Source organism: Symphodus melops (genome assembly GCF_947650265.1).
Source record: "Symphodus melops genome assembly, chromosome: 11".
NCBI lineage: Eukaryota > Metazoa > Chordata > Actinopteri > Labriformes > Labridae > Symphodus > Symphodus melops.
Genome location: NC_136701.1, coordinates 17,697,469 through 17,719,767, shown reverse-complemented (window position 1 = coordinate 17,719,767; position 22,299 = coordinate 17,697,469). Strand labels below are relative to the sequence as shown.

General features: G+C 39.2%; 1 protein-coding gene across 2 annotated transcripts in view; it reads right to left on the bottom strand.

The window, feature by feature from the left end:
* The window catches only part of fstl4 (follistatin-like 4), a 169,270-nt gene extending 166,343 nt beyond the window's left edge, over positions 1-2,927 (bottom strand). The window contains exon 1 of one of the 2 annotated variants that reach the window (XM_079356394.1): positions 2,618-2,927. The gene's annotated coding sequence lies outside the window, so the exon portion shown is untranslated. Of the gene's footprint in view, positions 1-1,430; positions 1,637-2,617 lie in introns of those variants that run through there. The other variant, XM_079356395.1, reaches the window with a different exon arrangement.
* Positions 2,928-22,299: the final 19,372 nt, after the last annotated feature.

Below are 22,299 nucleotides of genomic sequence, written 5' to 3'. Positions count from 1 at the left end.
TGGTCTAAACTTTAACACTCAAAGTCACTCCGACAAATTACAAATGACAGAAACTTAAAACACAATCAGCTTAACACATGGAAACAAAGGCAGTATTGACACTGTTCATTGGAGGGGGAAAGCTGACTAAAGCTTATGTTCCAACAGTGTCACTCAGAAAGTCAATTACATGCTTATGTTGATATGTGTAAATCCTCGTCTAGAGACATGGCTAAAGAGATTGCTGCTTTGAGAATCGCCGATCATGCAAGACCTGCAGAAGGGTATGGACTTTTTTTTTCACAACATGGTTACACACAAGATTTTTTTTTGCAATTTTTGAAATTTGGTGCATTATTCAACCAACATGCATGACAAACTGCACATATGCAATCATGCACATTTTACTGTTGGACAGTTTTAAGAGACTAGCAGAAGGGCAGCACTCCAGCAGCCACTTTCAACTTTAATGAGTAGAATGTTGCACTGATGTTTTATCTGTCTGTGTGTGTGTGTGTGTGTGTGTGTGTGTGTGTGTGTGTGTGTGTGTGTGCGTGCGTGTGTGTGCAAAGGGTGATGTGCCTACAGTGTGTCTTCAGCGTCAATCTGTAAGCGTGTGACTCATCCCACTATTAGGCTGTCTCTGAAGCCCAACAAGCAGCCGTAATCTGCTGGACACTGCGCTGTAATGGCTGTCTGCGAGACAGCTAATAAGTTACACACCAGATTGCAAACTGCAAAGAGCCCGGCTGAGTCACTATTCTAGGCTGTATCATTATTTCTCAACCGGCTGACTGTGACCGCATGGTGTGCTGCGGAACTAATCTGACATGATTGTGCCACCGGAAAACACAGAAGTCATTCAGACCTGGAAACTGACCTTCATAACCCCTGGGTTATATATTGTAATGTAGTATAAATGAAATACACTGTATGGTTTTACATAACGCTCCAGTAATGATCTTTTTAGCAGGCTAGGAAACAAACTAAAATGAAAATGGATGCATTTATTTGACCAGCAACACAAATGCAACCACCAGCAAGGAGTTTGTTTGTTTTTTATTCCTACTACCAATGCCAGGAGGTTGGTGCAGATTAGGCGATTTACAGCATGCAGCTAATTAAGCCTCTGTTTACATTTTCCATGCTAGTTATTGATCATTTTGACTGTAAAAGAAAGCAGAGTTCATTTTTATTACAACATAACAAAACTTACGTGATAGGATCAGCACAGAAATGAGAGCTACTGCTACACTATAGCCTTAAATGGTTGTCAATTAGAGTGATTAACTGACTTCCCCCACGTTCATTCTTCTAAAGAATGAGTAAGATTGTGTCCTAAGGTTATTAATGTAAGATGTAATGTAAGAGTTCAGACAGGATTCAGCTGTTTAAATAAATCAAGAACTGCTGCCATTAATATATTGATCCAGCTCCGTCTATGTGCTCACCTGTGGTGTTTACATGTCTGTGTGTTTCTGTGAGACTACGTGCCTGAGTGAAAAGTTGGACGTGTTGTTGACCCAGCACAAAGCTGAAGGGCTGAAGATTTACAACCAGTTTTTCACAGAGTATCAGAGTGATGAATGGCCATAATTCTGCTGCTGGATGCGTGCTATGTATCTGGTTCCAGGTAAGGAGGAAATCCAACAAAGAAGAAAAAAAAACTGTCAGAGTCCAGAGAGTGGAGTGTAGGGGAGGAGGAAGCGGGAGCGTTTTCAGCACCATAGAGAGCTCCGGTTGCAATATGAAAACGCTACATCACGGCAGCGTGTGCGCAAACCAATCCTCATTTCCCACTCCGCTGGCCGTCACGGAGGCTTTGCTGTCGCTGTGCCAGCTTCTTTCCTGACACTGAGAGGATTCTCCCATGAGAGCGCGCTGAAGCAGCTCATTAGACCCAATCAGATAAGGAAATCTCGTCTTGTTTAGGAATGTCTCTCCAGACATATTCTTGAGACTTTTCGTTGGATGCTGCTGAGGGAGGTTTTATAAAACACTGGTCTTTAAAAGATAAACGTCCCGGTATACTATCTAATAAATGGTCTGCCGGTAAAAGGGGTGGGAGGTGTAGGGACCTGGAATGCGTGCCAGAGAGCACGGGGAAGGATGTGTGTCTCACTGTGTTATTATTTCGGTCCCTCTCTGCTGCTTGAGCAAACCTGGAAGAGGTTTCCTACTTGAACCGTTAAGCAAACTCTGCCCTGCTGTATTTAAGTCTCTGCATTGTACTGTGAGGTTACCAAAGCTGACATCTCGTCATACTCTATGATTAATCACAGCCAGACAATAGGCATAGACATAACAGGCAGTGTGGTTAAACAATGTAAGAGATTGCAATTGACATCGCCCTGCATGTGCTGGACTCCTGCACCTCACGCATGTATTTCAGGCTGCACATTCTAATGCGATCTCCCTCTATTATTGATGCATTTCTTCCCAGCTATACTCACAAACTTATTCAAAATTAAAGCACGCCACTGCCACCCTCTTCGCAGTTTCGCACCACTCACACTTTAAATGCAAATAGTCACGATGGAGAAGCGTCATGCACCAAAAACAATCAAACTTGTGAAAAAAGCCTTTAAGCAACATTGATGCCCTCGTTGCGCATCAGTAAATACAGCCTCCACCTTACCTGTGGTATCCCGAGGCAAGAGGAAAGAAAAGGAAAGGAAAATTGAGCAAATGTGCCACAGATTTCCTCTCAGCACGCGTCCAAACTGCACTCCTTTAGCTCCACTCCTCTCCTCCTCCGCTCAGCAAGGCTTAAAGGCTTCAGATTAATTGCAGGCTGGTGTTTTAGTAGTTATAGGTAGTAGCGAGTTCCAACTCTCAGCAGCAGCAGCATCAGCAGCAGTGGTGTTTTGCCATCCTACGGCTGGTCAGGCTGGTTTCCTCTCCGCGCTCCACTCCTGCTCTGCCCTATTTCAACTCCTCTCACTCCGCTCCGCTCCTGACGTCAGCCGCTGCGCGCCGAATGCGGGGAGGCTGCATCTGCAGATTCATCTCACTGGAAAAGCGACACCTGTGCACGCGTGTGTATTCGTGTATGTCTTGTTTGTGTAAGTTTGTGAACGTGAAAATTAAACAGGTTGTCTTCATGCTGATACTTTACTCGAATCATTTGTCATTTCGGGATTAAAAAAAAATAATACTCTTCTTGATTTAAGTTTAATCACCATTTCAGTTGGGAAATTTTTTTACATATAGGATGAAATTTACACGTAAAATTTAGATTTTCATGTGTTTTCAAGTCGCACTACAGAAGAAAGTTTTGACAGAATGTGTCTTAAGAGTGTATTGACGTTATATGTTATTGTATATGCTGTTAGTTTCGTCTCTTTTTTTTTTTGCACAGTGATCTGTTGATAATAAAAAGAATACCCAGTGATGGGTAGGGCACACTGCTAAAGATATTACAGAAAAATGCTAACAGTGCTTATCCAATGCAATAAATCAGCATGTGTTGTCCCTGAAAACCAAGATGAGGATGAACATGTGGAGGAGCCTTGCACACGTAAACATGGAGACAGATGTTGAGCTTGTTGTTTGGATTCACCCAGCGAGACCGTCAAACAGTCAAACGTTGTCAAAAGTAGCATATTATGCATATTTCATTTTGTATTTCACAGATGTGTCTCCACTCCAGACCCCAAATGTTCCTGACAAACACTGAATGCACCCCTTGCTAATAAGCAAGGATGTTCATGGGCACCCAACACATTCTCTCTCTGTGTTCTTCTCTTTCCCCCCTAAGCATGATTAAAGTAAGAAGAGGTTTAACTGCGCATGGCATAATTAGGCCCGCATACTGTAACTCCAAAAACGACGCGAGAATGGTGGCGTCCACATCAAAATTGCATGTGGCACTAAAACATTTATACTCAATGTAACATTTATCAAGACAATGGAGAGGAAAAAGAGTGCTGGAGCAAATGAGGTGGGTGTGTGTGAATGTGTGTGTGTGTGTGTGGGGGGGGGGGGATGAGAATAAAAGAAAAGTAAAGAAAAGAACTTAAGTCATGAAGTTGCAATATTTGATTCTTTTGTAGGCCTCGAGCTATAGCGAATATGAAAAAGAAAAGAGATGGATAAAATTATACACACATACTAATTTTACAAAGTGTCTCAAAGTTGAGAGTGTAACCTGCACTCACAGGTAACAGGGAAAATACTATGTTGCACTTTACTACATGATCTGCCTTTTACATTTAAATGAATTGTCATGCATTTTTGATATGACCCAATTTTGGAGAATATTATTTTGTCTCTGTCTGCAATAAATAAAACATTTTTCTCTTTTTGATATGAGGGAAGTCCGTTTAAAGCATGATGGTGGGTTGTTTCAAAATAACATCTTGTGTATCCAGAGACATGCAAAAGTAATATAAGTGCAATCATAAACAGAAATAAACTATAATTGAACATTATGTTCTGAAAGACAACATTTTTCTGTATTTCTTCTCGTGTTAGTATTTAAGCAAACTCCCAGTACAACTACTAAAGGCAACATTTTCTGCAGAAATTGTTTGGTTCTTAGTTGAGCTCCACATTGCTAGCTGACAGCTAAGATGATTTCATACTTTATGGTTATTGGATTGGTTCAAAGATTTAATGTGGTTGCCATTCTGTGGCAACACTTGGGTATAACGTAATAACTGCTATATTGCTGTGGTTTCTGGGGCTTTTTTATGAGTTTTACTCATAGTTAAACAGAGCATCATGTTAAAAACCCATAGCCTATTTTTCTTCCAGTCAAAAAATACAAGTTCTTTATTAAATGATCCTCTGCAACAACAAACCTGGATCCCATTACCCGTCATCTGACAAGAAAACGTTACTTGAAACATCAGCCAACTTTTCATGGTTTCTGTTCTGTGTTTTGTCATGGCTTTAACTTTTGGTTTTCAGGTTGCCGATGTGGCAAGCAGCAAGTAAAAAATTCTTTTTTTAAAAAAAAAAACTTCTTTTCTGCGTATTTCAATTGTTTACAGCCCATATGGAAGTCCAAGAAGAGAAATGGGTATTAATGTTGAGAATCAACATCTTAGAGCAGATTGTTAGCTACACAGAACAATTTAAGTTTTTCATCGCAGCTCAGTCATCATTGCTGGCCACTGATTGGGTCTGAGAATGTTTTATGGCAGAATGAGTTCCATTCTTTAGCTCTCCACGTGATCTGTTTTAGCCTCCTAAAAACAGTGACAAGCACCATGACAACCACAACAAAGCGTTAGTCCAGCAACTTCAGTATCAGGCCAAAAAAACAATATTGACACCTTATTTTAGCTCAGACTGGGATCTTTTACCTTCTCCATTAGTTTTGGTACATTCCAGGCATTTGGAACTTAGCTAACACCACCAAAGGAGGCCTTCCATCCAATGTGTTTGATTGGACAACTTAAAAAAGGCCTATGATCGAAGTTGATGTTTGGTCCACTAACTGTTTAGAGCACTCCTGCAACAACACGATATGTCAATGGATATCAGCACAAGCACATTATGGGCATTCTACCTGGTGGAGGCCAAAGACCTCATGTTTTTTTGTTTTTTGTCTTTGTTTTATCTGTAAGGACCTTAATTTGTTGAGTTGCAGTGTCCATAACTCACTAAAGGTCAATTAAATTAGTAGAAGAACTGATATCTAAGATCCGTTTTAGTAAAGTATCTCTGGTACCTTGTCAGTTCACAAGTTTGAATTTATCATCAGCTCAAAAAGACACTGAGTTTAAACATTTTCAAACAATGTTCAGGGTCTGTTTGCTTTTCTGCTTCAGTCTCCAGTGATTAAATGAAGCAAGAAAATGAATGATTAAGACATTCAGTCATTCATTCTGGTACATCAGCTTTATTATCCCAGAAAAATGTAACATATCTTAGCATAACCGACTGAGGACAAGGCCAATCTTTTTATTTCAGAATAAAAGAAGAAATCTGAATCGTTACACTATTTCCATTAGAACAGTTCAATTATTTTCAGTAGAAAAAATACATTTAAATGCTAGAGCGACAGAACTCGTGTGTTACAGAGCTTCAAAGAAGGGTGCAAAAAGTGAGGAAAAATATAATGAAAACGTTTAAAAAATACAATTACTAGTGCATAATAGCAAACTTTTGATTCCAAATAAATGCATCAACCAGCAGTCCACTGTTGAACAATCAGCTCAAACATTTCAAACATCTTGGACATATTTTTGTCAACATACACTCCAACAGTCAAGTTCTCTCCACTTCATTTTTGAGTCAAAGGTCATCAGTCAAGGTCACGTGCATGCATCAGAACTCTTTCTAAACATTACTCCACATTCCTGCATGAATGCTGGAGGAGGAGGAGGAGGAGGAGAAGGAGGAAAGATTATGACCCAAGGGTCAAATAACTCCGCTATTCACAATCACCAAAGAAGAGCTAATTGGAAGAACGTGAATCGGTGATGCTAGTCTTGAGTGATAATCTAAATACTGTGTGGATTGTGTCGATCTTCTGTGCTGCTGTGTTTCTAACCACCTTGACAGAAACAACAGAAATTACAAATTGCAAACTGTCGTCCTGTGTCGTTTAGAATGTATAATATATGTAAAATACTTGTGTAACTTCCTATGACGTCTAATCTGGCAACATAATTGCATGGGTCATATTCACTCTTCCACTGACACAATGCACTTATAAAACAAATTCTCCCGACGGCTGTCAATACCAAACAATTGGGATATAAGTTCTTGTGCTTGCCTATCCTCAAAGTAATGTATATCAATGTGTTGCACGCTGCATGCAGCAAATGATGAAAACAATATACATTCATGTAGCAAATTTACACTAAATCACATATGTTGCCAACACACACACATTCCTTCACCTATGTCTGTGCCAATGCAGAGAAAATGTTCAAATCCATGTTATTGACAAACACATATCTGATATATCTGTAAAACCAAACTCTAAGTAAAGCAGAGAACATCTCAGACTGCTGCAGGTGTACCCTGAGTGGCAAATCAATCACGCCTAAATGGTGCAAATATGAATCGACTCCTGAGGGCCGCCTATAGAGGACAGCCTGTGCATGGCATTTTAAGATAAACATTACAGGCTTCTTACCCTCATAGCTATACCACAACATGGATAAACCTGAGTTTCAGACCGACGTGTGAAGATTCAGCGGCGACAGCAGTCCCCATTATCTCTGCCGTAGTTTGCTCAGGAGAGTTCGTACCAGCAGTCATACCTCAGAAACATAACATCTTCCCCCTGCAACCTCAAAGGCACTCAAGCATGTGTCAGCACTAAAAGGTCTCTCTTACATAGCTGCTCCCCTCAGAGACAGAGACACCAGGAGATATAGCCATAACTCTTCTTTATGCCCTTTTCCTCCAGCTCACAGCTGCAGGTATTGATGTAATTCACACTAATACATGTCTACATCACTTACAGTAGAGGGACTCTTATGTCTGATCTTATCTGAACCAAAATCATAATATTTTGTTTTATTTTTGAGGTCAATTGTATATAAAGATTATAACAGTTTCATTTCTAATGCTCTTTCAAATTTAACAATTGAAAGTTGAAAGCTGTAGGTATATCATTGTGTCAATGTAAAGTGCTGCATTCATGGGGGCAATTATAAAAATACCCAAGCCCCGTTAGACTCATAAAACGAACAGTTCAATTGGAAATAACAGAAAATAAAATGGGATTAGATTTTTAAAATTTAACATGTGGTTTTACATTTTTTCCGCAAGATTTGGATTGGAACAATCATCAACACGCGTGTAAGAGTGAAAAGAACATAGTGCTGTTACAATTAGGCAAAACTGATTTCGGAAAAAGTTACCCAAACATGCAAGTAATATTTATTGTAACTTCAAGATTTATTTGAATGCCTTTTCTGGAGAAACAGGAGAGTGGGTAGAGTCAGACAATGGGGAGCGAGAGAATGGGGAGGGAATCCACAGCTCGGAGTAAAACCCGGGCCTCACTTTGAGGACTACAGCTGAACCACTGACCAAAAATTCAAACAAAACTTTGTTTCGTTGAAGAAAGTTGTGTGTTCCCCAACCCCACACAGTAAGCAAACTAACTTGTACAACATAACTTCATTCATACCATATTAAAAACAAAAAAACAACCAGATAGAGCACGGTGTAGAGAAATACATCAACTATGTCATTTTCTAATGCAAGATCAAGTTGCTGTATAAGAGGACTTAGGAATGCAGGAATAGAATAGACTGCAAATAACAATACACCAAGGACAATATGATGCTCTTGTAAACAAACTTAAAATAAAAGCTACCTTGTGTAAAAGGTTCTCATTTTAATATATAGTATAGTTTGTAATGCGACAACAAAGTCAGAATAGCCATATAGTGCACAATCATTTTGTGCTCCCCAAGCAGTATGAACACTCACAACACAGACAAGCACCCTCATGAACAAGTCTCTGCACATTCACATGCTGTCACACACAGAGGCATAAACAACAGTAACTTCATCCTGCACTTTATTGAATAGAGCCGTCAGAGCAGCCTGTGCTGTATCAGCTGCAGTACTGTTGTTCAAAGAAACGAGCTGCCACCGTAGAACAAGAGAGAGGGAGAGAGAGAGAGAGAGAGAGAGAGAGAGAGACCAGCTTCTCTTCGTAGCCTCCAGCCACAAGGCTTCTCTCATAGACCAACCAGTGATTCTCATTTGTTATGCAGCCTCCCACTCTGTTACTTTCCCTCTTTCTCCCTCTCTTTCTCTCTCTACGTCCTTCTTCTCCCTCTTGTAATGCACACACAGGGATACACACACAGAAGTGCATACCAGCTCCTGTATACATTGAAATACACTCAGACTCTTGCACAGAACTACACTTCTTACTGTTGTTCCCATGCCCACACACACACACACACACATTGTATAATGGTCTTTGTTTCCTCCTCCTGCCCACCTCCAATTTGATGGCAACGAGGCCTCCAGGTTCCCCAGATGACCATTGAGATAGAGCTAACAGATGAAAGCAGCAGTAAGACGCTGGCGGTAATGGTGCTACAGCGCCGGCTTACAGCCCATATTTCTCCCTGATGACTGTGCCGCCCGGCCTCCCTCTGACACCTGCAGGAGTGAGCTGCTGGGAGGAGCTGTTAGTATTACAGAGGCAGGGACACATAGAGAGAGGGGAAACAGGAGCTTGTATGCAGCGTGGACAAATGTGAAGAAACGCAAATCAATTACCTTGAGTTGATGCACTTTCAGCTCATGCAGTTTCCCATTTTTGTTATGTAATTAAGAAACAACTGTGCATGGAGAAAAGAGAATAGAGAGGGCTGCAAACATGGCCAAATATTCTCTTACAGAACTCCAAAAAGGAAATTATGGCAATGGAAAACTGAGCGCAATATCCAGACTAGAACCAATCAGAGTGAAAGAGAAAAACGAGATTATTAGTGTTCATTTTAATGTTCCAAATAGGACTTTAAAAGAAAAATAGTCTGAAAGGATTCAGAAAAGAGGGAGGATTATTTTTTGATTTGAGTTTTTCCTGATAAAAGGGAAGTTTCTGTTCATAAGGATAAGGGAGGGGCTGCGAAGGATCTGTAGCTTTTTATTGTCCTATTTTAAATCGTACTGAAAAAAAAAAAATCAGACAGGACCTGGATGAATCAGTGATTGACATGAGTGTTATCTCACCAAAGAGCATTTCTTTTTTTCTGTCCAGTGAATCCCAACATCACTTCAGAGATGCATGCATGGCCAAATTCACATTTGTTTTTGTAGATTCAAATAAAACAAGTAAACCGATATGGTTGTGAAGGTTTTCATATGCATACACCTTTTAAATTGGTACACACATATCTTCTATGATCTGTCCTCCAAACAAAGATGTTACAGAGGAAATTACAAAAGAGTCTGCATAAACTAGGAATTCTTTGATAATCAAGTTTGTGAGTATTTAAGTAAAACAGACATACAAGTACTGAGGTTGAGCTTGTTGGTTTGAATTGTGGGTAAACTGTGATGGGTTTTTTGTGTTCTCTTCTTTTTTTTAAATCAGTTCCATTCAAAAACAACTTAATTGGCAAAGTTACACGAACATTATCACAGTCAAAGTATCGATACGTTGTCTCATCACTGAGATTGTGTGTGTGTGTCTTTATGTCACGAAATTTTGAAGTGTAATCTGTCTGCTCATCACTTGAAGACTTTAAACACTATCATGTGTGGGACAAAACATAAATGTCATATCAGGAAGTTAATATGTGTTTGTGCTTATATACTGTATATTTGTTCTTTTTTTTGGCTCAGAAAAAGCAAAAAAAAGAATGAAATATGTGTGTATTTACAAGTCTGTTTATAATGGCTCATTTTTCCTTGTCGCGCTCCGACAAAAATGACACTAAATGCTTTTTTTTGTATAGGAGAAAGGCTTTCTCTCTTTCACAACAATGCTAGCAAGTTAGGCATCTGGGCTTCTCTCTATCTGTCCTTTTTATCAGTCAGCTTTCAAACTCTCACCGTCACATAACACACACATTAGCCTGTTTGCACATTTTGGTGTTTCAGCCCCCATTAACCTAGAAAGGCTGTAAATCCTCATCATCCCTCTTTTTCTTGTTGTATCCTTTTTTTCATGTCAGCAGCCAGAAAAGCATCTACTTTGTTAAATGTTTCAACATGTAGAGCCAAATGCTCAATAAACAGCACACATTCAGGTGAAATATTTTGACAATCTGGCATTTTTCTTGCGGAAGTTCATCAGCTGTTCCTGAATAGGTTGAGATTTACAGATGGTGGCATCGCTGTGACAATTCAGTGATTTGCAGGTTTGCATGATATTTTTATAAGAGCAACCACAAAACATGCCAGACGTTTGTAGGATTACAGATAGAGAGGTTTAGCACGTTTTCATCTTCAGGGTATTAAATATTGAAACTTAGTCACTGCCCTCTTTTGTGTCTCAAGGTAGCATCGGTTTTCAAGGGCTGTTTAGTTTTGTTCCATCACGTTCGACATAAAACAACGTCATCTGTTCGGGTAAATGAGGGCTCAAGCACTACTTGGGTAAGCCTACAAAACAATGGTGTAAATTAATGGTGTTGGTTAAATCCCATCCCAATGCTCACTTTTTGTGTAACATTGGACTTCCTGCCTGAGCAGTTACCTCATGTGCATAACATTGCTGCAGGAGTGTTTAAGTTGGAATTAATAGAAAGCCTTGTGCATCTCATGCAGATGCTAAAGAGTTCCTTGTGCATATGTATGAGACACAGAGGAGCGAGGGGATTACACGGGTTATATACAAATTATAGAGCATTACTTTTCTTAGGTACAAGTATGATCAGGGAATGCAAACAGCCTGAAGAAAAATGATCAACGCAACTTCTCCGTCACAGAAATACATGACATTATCTGTTTAGCCATGTGTCTTTCTAGCTAAAAAGCAGAACAATATGTTGGCTCCCAAGTTTAGTCATCATCACAAGAACAAGTACTTAAAGTTCTTTAAATTTCCTTTTTGTCAGTTGATACGTTAGTTACTGATATAAAACTGCAGAAACATAACCTGAGACTCATTGCATCATTTTCCAATTTCGCAAAGCAATGGCACTGCTTTAACAAGCACCATCTAATGAAGACGATTTCCCAGAGTAACATACATTTTTCAAAAGTGCCACAGTCATACCAGACAGCTGCAATAACAGGGTCACTCTTAAGATTATGAGTCCCAGTGGCGTAATACAGCGTTCCTGTCATTTAGCAGCGTAATTCCCAGCCAGGGACGATCTGCCTGCAGGGATTTGGCACATGAAAAAAAGTGATATCATAATCCCAGACAGAGAGTGCAGAGCATGGCAAAGGATGAAAAAACACTGACAACAGACATATGGAGCAGAGTCTGACGGTGTGAAGGAAATGGAGAATCAATATGTGTGGTCATTGTGGGTGTATCGATACAATTGAGTAAATGTGTGGGTTTTTTTCTGCTTTTTGAAAAGGGTAATGGCAAACGAAAAACTGTGAAATCTTCAGTCCATACAGTTCTGTATGTTTAAGAATGTACATGAGTGTTTTTTGTTTCCAAAAATATTCTGAATTATAGTCAGTATTTGTTTGGGGTTTTTTTCAATGTATGACCCTAAATATTTCCTGGGTCTTTTTAAACTGACAGTTCTAAAAGAGGACTCAGATTTGTGGTCATATGATTGTGTTCTTCTTGTTTTACTTACTAGTTTGTATCCTGTATTGTCTTTCAATGTTGTGCTTGTTTGGTACTGCATTTTAAAGGCCCATAAAGGGACGGGCATTGCAAATTACTTTAGGCATTAAGTGTTGTGGTGTGTGGCTTTCTTTCTCCTAATTTGTCCCGATACAAAAAATTATGAAGAACATAATATTTTTTTAGTTTTGAAACCAGAATGATGTGGCCCTGAAGTACTCACAGTGTTGTAACTGCCTGTCCTATCTGTACGTGACACAACAAAAATATTACGAACAAAAGCTCATAAATCACCAAGTATAAGCAGTCAGTGAAGCAAAGATTCATGTTAAAAGGTGACTAAAAACGTAATTCTCTTTGTAACAGCGGGGGAAAAACAGTCCCTGGCCGCCTCGCTCTGTCTGTGACATCTCCAGCTTTGTGTCACATCAAGATCAATCCTAATGAGATCTGACCAGAACTCATAATATACTCACTATATCAACAACATACTCCTAATACAAATAGCAGACTGTAATCTATCATCTATGAATCATTTCTCTTATCAAATTGTCTTTATTCATAACAGCAGCATCATGACGGGAAAGAGAGAGGACATTCAGGGAGGGTTCTTGAGCTTTCAGACGACTTATTCATGGTTTGAAGGTTGGAGTTCTGTCCTAAAAAGTAAAGAGTCGGCAGGGATTACAAAACTACACTAATGATCAATACAGTAAAAGACTTATGAAAGACTAAGGTGAATAATCTCTGCCATAGGTGGTACAATAAGGATTAGAATTAGGAACGATTAACAGTCATATAGGCCCAGTAGCTCATACAGGATCAAAAGTTCAGACAGATAACTAGAGGCCAGCCCTTAAAAAGCTTTGAAAGAAATCAATAAAATGCTCAAATCAATTCAAAATCTGGCAAGCAACCAATTTTGCTAGCTTTAGAGAGGCTCCACTGCCTTTTTTTTTTGTCTCATTTCCAATATTTAGCAAGCTTAGTGGAATGATGATGAATGGTACCAAAAGCCAAGCCTCCTTTTCTAGAATAATGAGGTTTAATATAATGTTAATGTAATAGCTCATTCACTGTACTGCAGGAGCTGCCAGAGATCAGGGTCAGCTCAAAGCCAGAAGATTTCTGCCAACATCAGGCTTAAAGCCAGTTGCTCCAGCTGCAGCAAAAAAAAACCCAAAAAAACAGAAGCAACATTGGCAGGAGGGCTTAAGAGTACTGAAACTCTACCAAAATTATGAGAAATATCTTTCATTCTACAAACATTTACACAACAAACCATTAACTTCTCTTTAAAGTTTAAAAACCAAGACTGGAATCATCAACAGAAGCCGATTTTTATAACAGTCCTGATCTCCTGCTTTATAACTTCTGATGTGTGAAACTAAAGTACAAATGTGTGTGGAAAAAAAGTTCTGCAAGAGATGATCTTAAAATAATTTAGCCTTGGCGAGAAATATGAAGAGCTTGAGAAGAGCGCTGGGGTTGGTGCGCGCCCCATGTGTGGGGGTTGTGGTCCTATGGTCGGTTGGCCTGGGTTCAGGCTCTCCTTAGGCTGCTTTCCTGCATGTTGTTCCCGACTCTCTCTTTTCCTGATTTCTTTCTCTGGAAAAAAGGCATAGAGAGCCCAAAAATAAATTGTTAAAATAAATATATATTGATCATGTTAGCTGTGTTACAAATGTACAAAAACAGTTAATTATGGTAATGGTTGATTCAATACATAAATCATCTGTGAAATACCAACAAAGAGCTAAACATCTGACCAAATATGTTTTGTTGAACTCCTCCTGCTGCCTTTCTTCCTTTACTCCTGTACACATTAAGGTTATTCCTAAATGTCCCCCGTAAGAATGCTAAAGCTCTTCTATTACTTCCTTTGTAATAGATGTACAATTAAAACCCTCTTAATCGCAGCCCAGTTATATTTACCGTTTACAGTACAACTATACAATCTTGTTTTTATCTTCACATTGAGAGAGAAATCAAATCATCCAACCAAGAAAAGCAGGAGCTTTTGCATCAGCAGCAGGGAGGGATTATAAATGACTGTTGTCCCTGCCAAAGCTGGAGCCCGATCAATACTGTAGATGTGAATCTTCGTCATTATGTTGGACAGAGAGCCAGCTCTGCACAGTGAGAAAGCGTCCAGTCACTCCCTCATTGTAATTAATATGATAAAATGAAAAGCAACTGTTTACTTTTCATTCGTTTAATGTAATTTGCAAGACCCAATCAGAGGGAACTAAATTACATCAGATGCCTTGGATGGGGTGCAACAGTCACAACATGTCTGTTCTGCATCAGTGGTGTGCCTTCAGTCAAATCAATTAGATGGATTTGTCATTAATAAAACAGACTTAATAACTCTTGGGTTCGTGAAGGTTCAAGGAAAGGTGAAAAGTGTCAAGTGGAGCATAGACATCATCAAATTCCTAGAACTACTTCAAATGACTTGTTTCATATGACATTCTAGGGCCTTCCTTCAGTAGAGTGCACAGACACATGGCATGTACCCTTTTCAGTCCAAAGAACCTGGCAGCACATGTCTCTGCCATTCTTCACAATGTAAATTCTCTGGTTCTGGGTTCAAACAGGCCAAATTTACCACTCTAGCTAACCAAGCGGAGATGAGTTAGTGGGCCTACAATCTTGCAAAACAGGCTGTAAATAAAGTTTTTTTTTTAATTGAATTTTCAAACTAAGAAGCTACATCATGAAGCTAGTTAGCCAGCAGTGTGTGTAGTTCAGGTGACAGCAACGCAGATAAAACAAAGGCTGCAGCTTTTAAGTGCCTGTTCATTTAGGAGGTTGTCACTTTCAGAGACTGTGATAAACTGTGTGTGAACAACACAATCAATGATGGCTGAATATACAGGCAGCTAAATCCACAGCTATAGCTTCCTCTTTGTCTCACTTCTGTGACACTTTCTTTGATTCTTGAAGCCACAGAAGCCAAAGGTCCACATGTTTGCAAAGAAAAATCCATGAAAACATATTCCTATCTGACTCAAAGAGACTTAAACTGCCATCCATAATACTTTATGCAGATGATAAAGATGAAGTAAGAGCTCAGATATGGAGGAATGGAACTGGTAATGAAAGTAAAAGGTAATTTATGGATACTGGGTATTCTTCAAACTCCATCTATCTTTTCATCTATCATCTGTGCTCCAATGAGGGAGTCCAACAGTGTAATATACCAAGTATGAAAAAGAGGACAGAAATACAGTGACAAGTCCCGTTTCAGCAGTATATCTCAAAGAAAAAAAATATAAAGACATGTGGAACAGCCTTGATTCTTTATTTTGCATCAAGAGTAAACTAGAAAGATTTGCCCCTTTTCATTGACATTTACCAGGAATGTCCTTTTTCAGCTGTTTGCTCAATGAAGTCCTAGGCTTAGCTACTTTAGTTCTTAACTATGAAGTGATGGACTGAAGAGTTGTGGATCTTAGGTGTTATTCACAGTTTCAGGAGAGTTAGTTTTCCAGCACCAACAGGTGCAAAAAAGTAAGTGTTGGAGACACTAGAGATAGCCATCAACATGGTGTGAACACACTCACACATCCGTGTGGAGAAGTTTTTTGTTTTTTTAAGTCATCTGGATAATGAATGTGTGGATTGTTTACTCGACTGTACATCCACCACAATAAGTAATACTTCCACATGAGTATGAGGATAGTCTTAAAAAAAAGGTGTTTTCTAGGACTGAAATATTGGAAGAAGAGAGTTGGGGACAACATACAGTGAAGGGCTAAGGTCAGATTTGAACCAATGGCACTGCAATAAGGACAATTGCCTCTGCACAAAGGGCACACACATTAACCACTGATCCAAAGTGCCATTCCCAAGCTTTTTTTTTTCTTGATGTTATAGCAGGAGCTAATAGAAAAGATTGTCAGGACTCTTTCCACCGCTGCCATTAAAAGCATTTAAATGCCACATCCCATCTACAGTACATAACTTGATGGGATATTAAAATGTAAGAACAGACAAGGCTTCATATATTTTAAGATGGTTATGTTTTGAGGCATGTGTAAGCACTATTTCCATTATAACACCTTGAATAATGGATCATGTTGTCAGGCATTCCTGCTGTTTGTGATAATAACAGAATGAGACACATAAACAACTCATTCTGAATATAACCTTAACAGATAATGGCTTTTATGCAGAATATTTTGTTCTCGTAAACAAGTCCCATGTCATCTCCGTCAATGTCTCAGATTTTTGGTTCGCACCAAGCTGTCTGTTCTCGGTCTCTATTTCAGGAACAAAGACAGACCTCCGTGAAAGAAGCAGAAGAAGAGGAGAGAGTGACATAGAAATAGAAAGCAAGAGAGACACAGAGAGTGTGTGAACATGAACATCACGCCCTTGTGTCCCTGCTCGCACATGTTCTTGTTTGTGTTTCCCCTCTCATCTTGAATTTTTGAACAAGGTTATGTGTTAGTCATAGCTTGTGAGTCTCAGAAAGGGCCCTCAGCACTCTCACCCGTCACATTTGAGCATAACGTCACAATGTCTGTCCCACCTCGTCTATCATGCCTGCTGCGTGCCGTAATCCACTCTTAGCAACCTGTGAAGAGACGCCATATACCCTGAAACTGTTTATGATCATTTCACTTTGACTTCTGATGAGCAATAATCCCAGGATTCACTTTATGTGCAACATTTCAGGAATCCCTCCCAAGGATTGATGGCCAGTTAAAGTCCCTCCCATTAACTTTATGTTGACACGTTCAGGCCCTGCAGCAATCAGTAAATCGAACCTTACATATCCATCAGCAGCAAACATCTTGTCAAAAGTGTCCTTGAGCTTCTGGGTCTCTGAACAAAAGTTATAAAAAAAAATAGAAAAAATGCTCATGAATGTAAAAAAAAAAAACTTTTCACATATTCCATTTCATGGTCATTCCTGCCACAAAGCCCCTTCTTTAATCACTTCTTCCTCAGCTTCATTTATACCCCACGCTTCATTAATGAAGCACATTTAATAGGTTAATTTACTAAAAGATCAGCACTTTGGTTCGTATTGAAATGGTCAGTCTATTACGAGGCCAGGGCAGCTGTGCATTAAGTGTGTTATCCACTCTGCTGCAAAATGAAGGATTTCATCTAACAGCAGTGGTTGGTCGATCCCCGAAAATGACCCTTTCTCCCTCCATGGGTGGGTACACTTTTTTTTGTTGCTGTGGTGGACTGAAAGCCCAGTGACACCTTCCTCACATACGCACCAAATACACACCAGATAGCCTACAGGGACACCACAAACACAGATTCACTGATCAAGTGAGTTGGTGGAAAATCTGCCTTTGCCCCACACATCCTTGATGGTGCACACACACACACTCGGACAAATTTGTGACCCTTGTGACTCCGTAACACATTCCTTCTTTTTCTGTACATACGTGAGTGTTGATACAATAAAGGAAACTATTTTGCCTCTTAATAATAATAATCAGGCTGAACTTCATATTTTTCAGAATGCCAAAATTATTAATGTTCTTGATGCCGGTTTCTTTCTCATTAACAAGAAGCAAATTTAAAAAAAATAAAAAATCAACTTCAGAGCTTTTGAAGGACCTGATAAGATTTGTTTGACTCTACCATACCCGCCCATATGTGGCACATGTAATAGGAATGATGATGTGAATACAGACGTGTCTTGTAACTTATATCCTATTAATATGCACCAACATATTTTCAGATAACATACAATGCTCTCCTGTGAACATATTTCTATTTGTGTTTATGGTATTAGGCTGAACAATTACAATAGTATTGTTATAAAAATTAAAAACAAGAATCTAACAAACATGTAACTCCTCCCACAATAGTCACACAATAAAACCCTTGACTTGGTTTTCAAAATCCCATAGTTTTCATTAAATTGTTAAGTTTATTATTTGAGAATTATCCTCAGCCTTAAATATATGAATGGACAGTTTTCCTCACCCGCTCTCTTTCTCTAACGCACATGTGCAGACACACAAACACACTTTCTCTCCAAGCAGCAGTGTATTTCAGGTCGAGACAAATGAGAAACCGCCTATTGCACCGTGTCGCTCTCCATCATTGAAAGTGTACAATCCCATCAAGAGTCGGCAGGCGAGTTGTGGAGATGGTATTGGGGGCTGCAGGTTTATAACACACATACACATACAAACAGACACAGTCATAGCAACGGCTGTATATCAGCAACATGTCTTACATCTCTGCTGTATCTGTGGAGTAAAGCAGAGCAGCTCTTTAAATCTCACAGAGGTTTATTCTCCCTCTATTGGTGATTGGACATCAACCTGTGTGAGAGGTTGTTTTTTGTTTTGTTTTTATCCCCTATCCTTCCCTTCCCTGTGTGATGTGTTATATCGTATACAATGTGCTGCAGAATGCTGCACACTGTGTCATATAAAAGAAACAGGCTTGAGATTATATGACAAAAAGCCGGAGCTGTGGAAGAAAATAGCCTCTTGTAGCTAGAACTGAAATTCTAACACATTTTTTGTGGAGGCAGTGATAAAAGTATGCAATATTACTCTCACATTCATCTGGAAGAAAGGAAAGCATGAGGGAGATATTCCTGCAAGAAATCTACAATTTGAACTATAACCAAAGAAAATTACACCATGGAGAGAAAATAAATATTATAGCCTCAATTGTTTGTCAATGTATCACTAACTTAAATAACTATACAGTTCATATTATCATAAGGTTCAGCTAGAATAGAAAGCCTTTTTTTTGTCATTAGTAGTACAACAAGATTAAGAAATGTGTTGTCCTTAAATATTTCCCCACTTGCTCTTCCTAATAATTCAAGGTAATTCAGAGAAAACTCACATTTAAGAAACAAGTTTGCACAATATTAACAACATTGCACAGATTGTAAAGCAAGGATCACAGATCAAGTTTGTAATTTTCACATCTTACAACTCAGAGTAAAATTAATATTCGTGGTTTAGTTAGTGGTTTCGGCACGGTTAGAAATAATCTTTGTTTTTGACAGAACTTTTACATTTTTGCAACAATCCCTCAAGTGCACAATTCTTCCTGGATTGGTTTTGAACATGAGAAGAAACTGCACAACAAAGTCCAAATACAGACATACATAACCTTGCAAAATTGTTTTGCAAACAACACATGTGTTTTAATTGTAGAGGCTAAGCACATACATAAACTAATAAACGCTCCCAACAGAAATGGACAAACATCATTTAGACCACCACAAAGTCTACCTGTCAATGTTTGTCAATAACTCCCTTTCCTTTTAGCACTGTTTTGGTCTCCACCAAGTCTTTCAGCATATTTTTTTTTTATTCTAGTAGTTCAACTTTCTCCCAAAGCTACACTTTTAAATGTCCGCTGTTTAGATCTGGGCAGGTAAGTGTACACAATCAAAGCTTTTAAGTCCATCATAGTTAAACTGTTGCTGGAAAGAGCATACATGTGAGTAACTGAATCATAGATTTAAAAAACAAAAAAAACAAAAAAAAAACTAAATTACTGTATGTGCTAAAAGATGTTGAAATGCAATGTGGCACTGAATTGGCTAAGTGGCAACCCTACCATTTTTTTTAACAACAAGCACAAAGGCTAGTAATTACTCCTTGATGTTTTTTTGAAAAAAGCGACTACTTTGGTGTTTTTCCATATCCCACCAGGCTTTATGGAAATAGAGAGTGCTTTAAACCTTTAATACTGTGCTGTTGATAAAAGCGCTAGATGAAAACAAGGTAGTTGATCTTGTTATGTTTTGCAAAACTATCTCCATAATGACTAAAGATAACATTAGCAATGCAGAAGATACACTGTTTTAATTTTTGAAGATATGTGCCTGACAATTTATGTCAGATTTGTTGCAGATATACTGTATGGTGTTTTCAGATGGTGTTAAAGAACAGGACAAATGCTTTTCTATCACTATTTATTAAAAAATAATGAAAAGGAAAAGGAAAAGATCACTCAAAACAATTTTTTCTTTAAGACAGCCATGAATCATGATTGCTTTATACAAAATTATATGACAGCAATCAATGTCACTCTGTTGATGGATAACCAGAATGAGAGAGGAAACTCTCATCTCCAGGAGGCAATAAAATTAAAACTAAAGTCGTTAAGTTGTGATAAATGAGGAGAAGGCACAGAGCTTGCTGGGAAGACGTTCACGTGCCCACTCTTCTGCCTCTCAAACAGTACTCAGGTTTATTTGCAGAGTAAAGCAGCCAGCTGGCTCGCTTGATACGGCTCTAAACCTGTGTCAGCTGCACAGTCGACATAAATCTCCACAGCCACTCTTTGAGGCAAACGGAATCAGAGATGAGTCCCACAGGTGAAGCATCACCAGTGAGAGAGTGATCCACAGGGAGTCGTGTTTTTTTTTCTTTTTTTAGTTGCCAGTAAACATTGACACACAGGGGATGAAGGAAGAGAAGATAACAAAGGTGTTCATTGTCTCGGGAGGGGAGAATGAGGAGGGATGGGTCAAAGAGATGGAGACAAAGTGTAAGGGGGAGTAGAGGTGAAAACAGAGAACGGAGAGAGTTTGGCAAGAAAAGGAAAGGAGAGAAAAAAATAGGTCTTTAGTCAAGTTTTGATCTCAAGGCTGCAAAGTAAAAAAAAAAATAAGGGGGTTAAAGAGGTTAATCTGCAGAGAAAGGATATTTCAATTTATTGTAAATGACATTAAATGAGATATTAGAATCAAATGAGAGAAAATGGTTTGCCTCTTCAGCGAGGGGACCTGTGGCTCCTTCCTCGAGTCTTACAGATAAAATAACTTGATAGTGGATGACTCAGTCAAGGAGAAATCAACCCTCACACTCTTTCCGTACAGTGGGAGGGCTCTGAAACAATGAGGGACTGGAATCACCTTGGAACACCCCTGAACAACAAGCTGGACTCAGAGGAATCTTCAGAAACTTCTGCACTAAAAGGGCCAGAACACACATACAGTGGATTTTAACGAGTGGTGACCCTGAATAAGGACTTACATGGTTAAGTCTGATTGTTGTCGACTTTCCCAACTTCCTAGATAAGTTTAAAAAAAAAGATATCCTTAAGCTCTTGGTGAACATAAGCCTTCATGGTTTCTTCAAAAAATGTCATCATCAAGAAATTGAAATAATGCAGGTGGAGATATGGAAGTATGGTGTATGATCCAATAAATGCATTAGAAGAGAGAAAACAGATATGATTTCTAGACTTCTGGTTCACTGAAAAAACTTTACGGCTCACGTTAAAATATTCCTTGTGTGCTCTGAAATCTGATTTCTCATTTCCTTCCCTGTCATGCACATTACTCTCTCATACTTTAAAATTGACAGTAAACATCTTGTTTCCCATCTGGCAGCGCATGGCTAATCCAGAATGCATGCTGCCTGTTTGAGGTGTGAGAAACTTGTTAGATCTGCAAAGAAAATGCTATGTTTACATCACCCTTCTTTGTTGATTTGACACACAGTCCTTTACTCTTTGTTGTTTAATTGGCCAAATGCTTCACTGCCACCTCGAAATGATTGGATCTCAACGGTGTCCTGATTGTGTGTACACTCTGATGTTATGCATTTTAAAGCTGGACAAACATACAGGCAGCTTCAAAGCTCTGTAACTTCGGTGGAAAAGGTAGTTACATGCATTAATGGAGAGGTCTCAGAGTGAGAGGGCTGCCCACAGCTGAGCACTCCAGAGCAGTTTTAGGATTCGATGTCTTGCTCAAGGGCACCTCAGCATTGTTCAAGAAGTGGGCTGGCACCTCTCCAGCTCCCAAACCAATTTCTGGACTTGGTCCGTGCCGGGACTTCAACGGGCGACCCTCCGGATCCCAACCCAGGTCCCTACAGACTGAGCTACTGCCGCCAAGTAGACTGTGACTGCTCAGTTACTAATCTTTAACCCAACTCCTTCAAAAATGGAAAAAGGTTTAGGATCCACTGATGGACTTTTCAGAATATATACAGTTTGTGTGAAAGGGGACTTTCTGAAGTTTTGTCTTAATCAGTATTAAAGGACACGTTAGCCTAAAGCGTGAGACTCAATCAGTGGAAAATAAATGAGGGACAGTTACTGGTTTTGCGGCAATGGACTCACCAGGTGAATTCAAATGAAAGCAATAATGATTA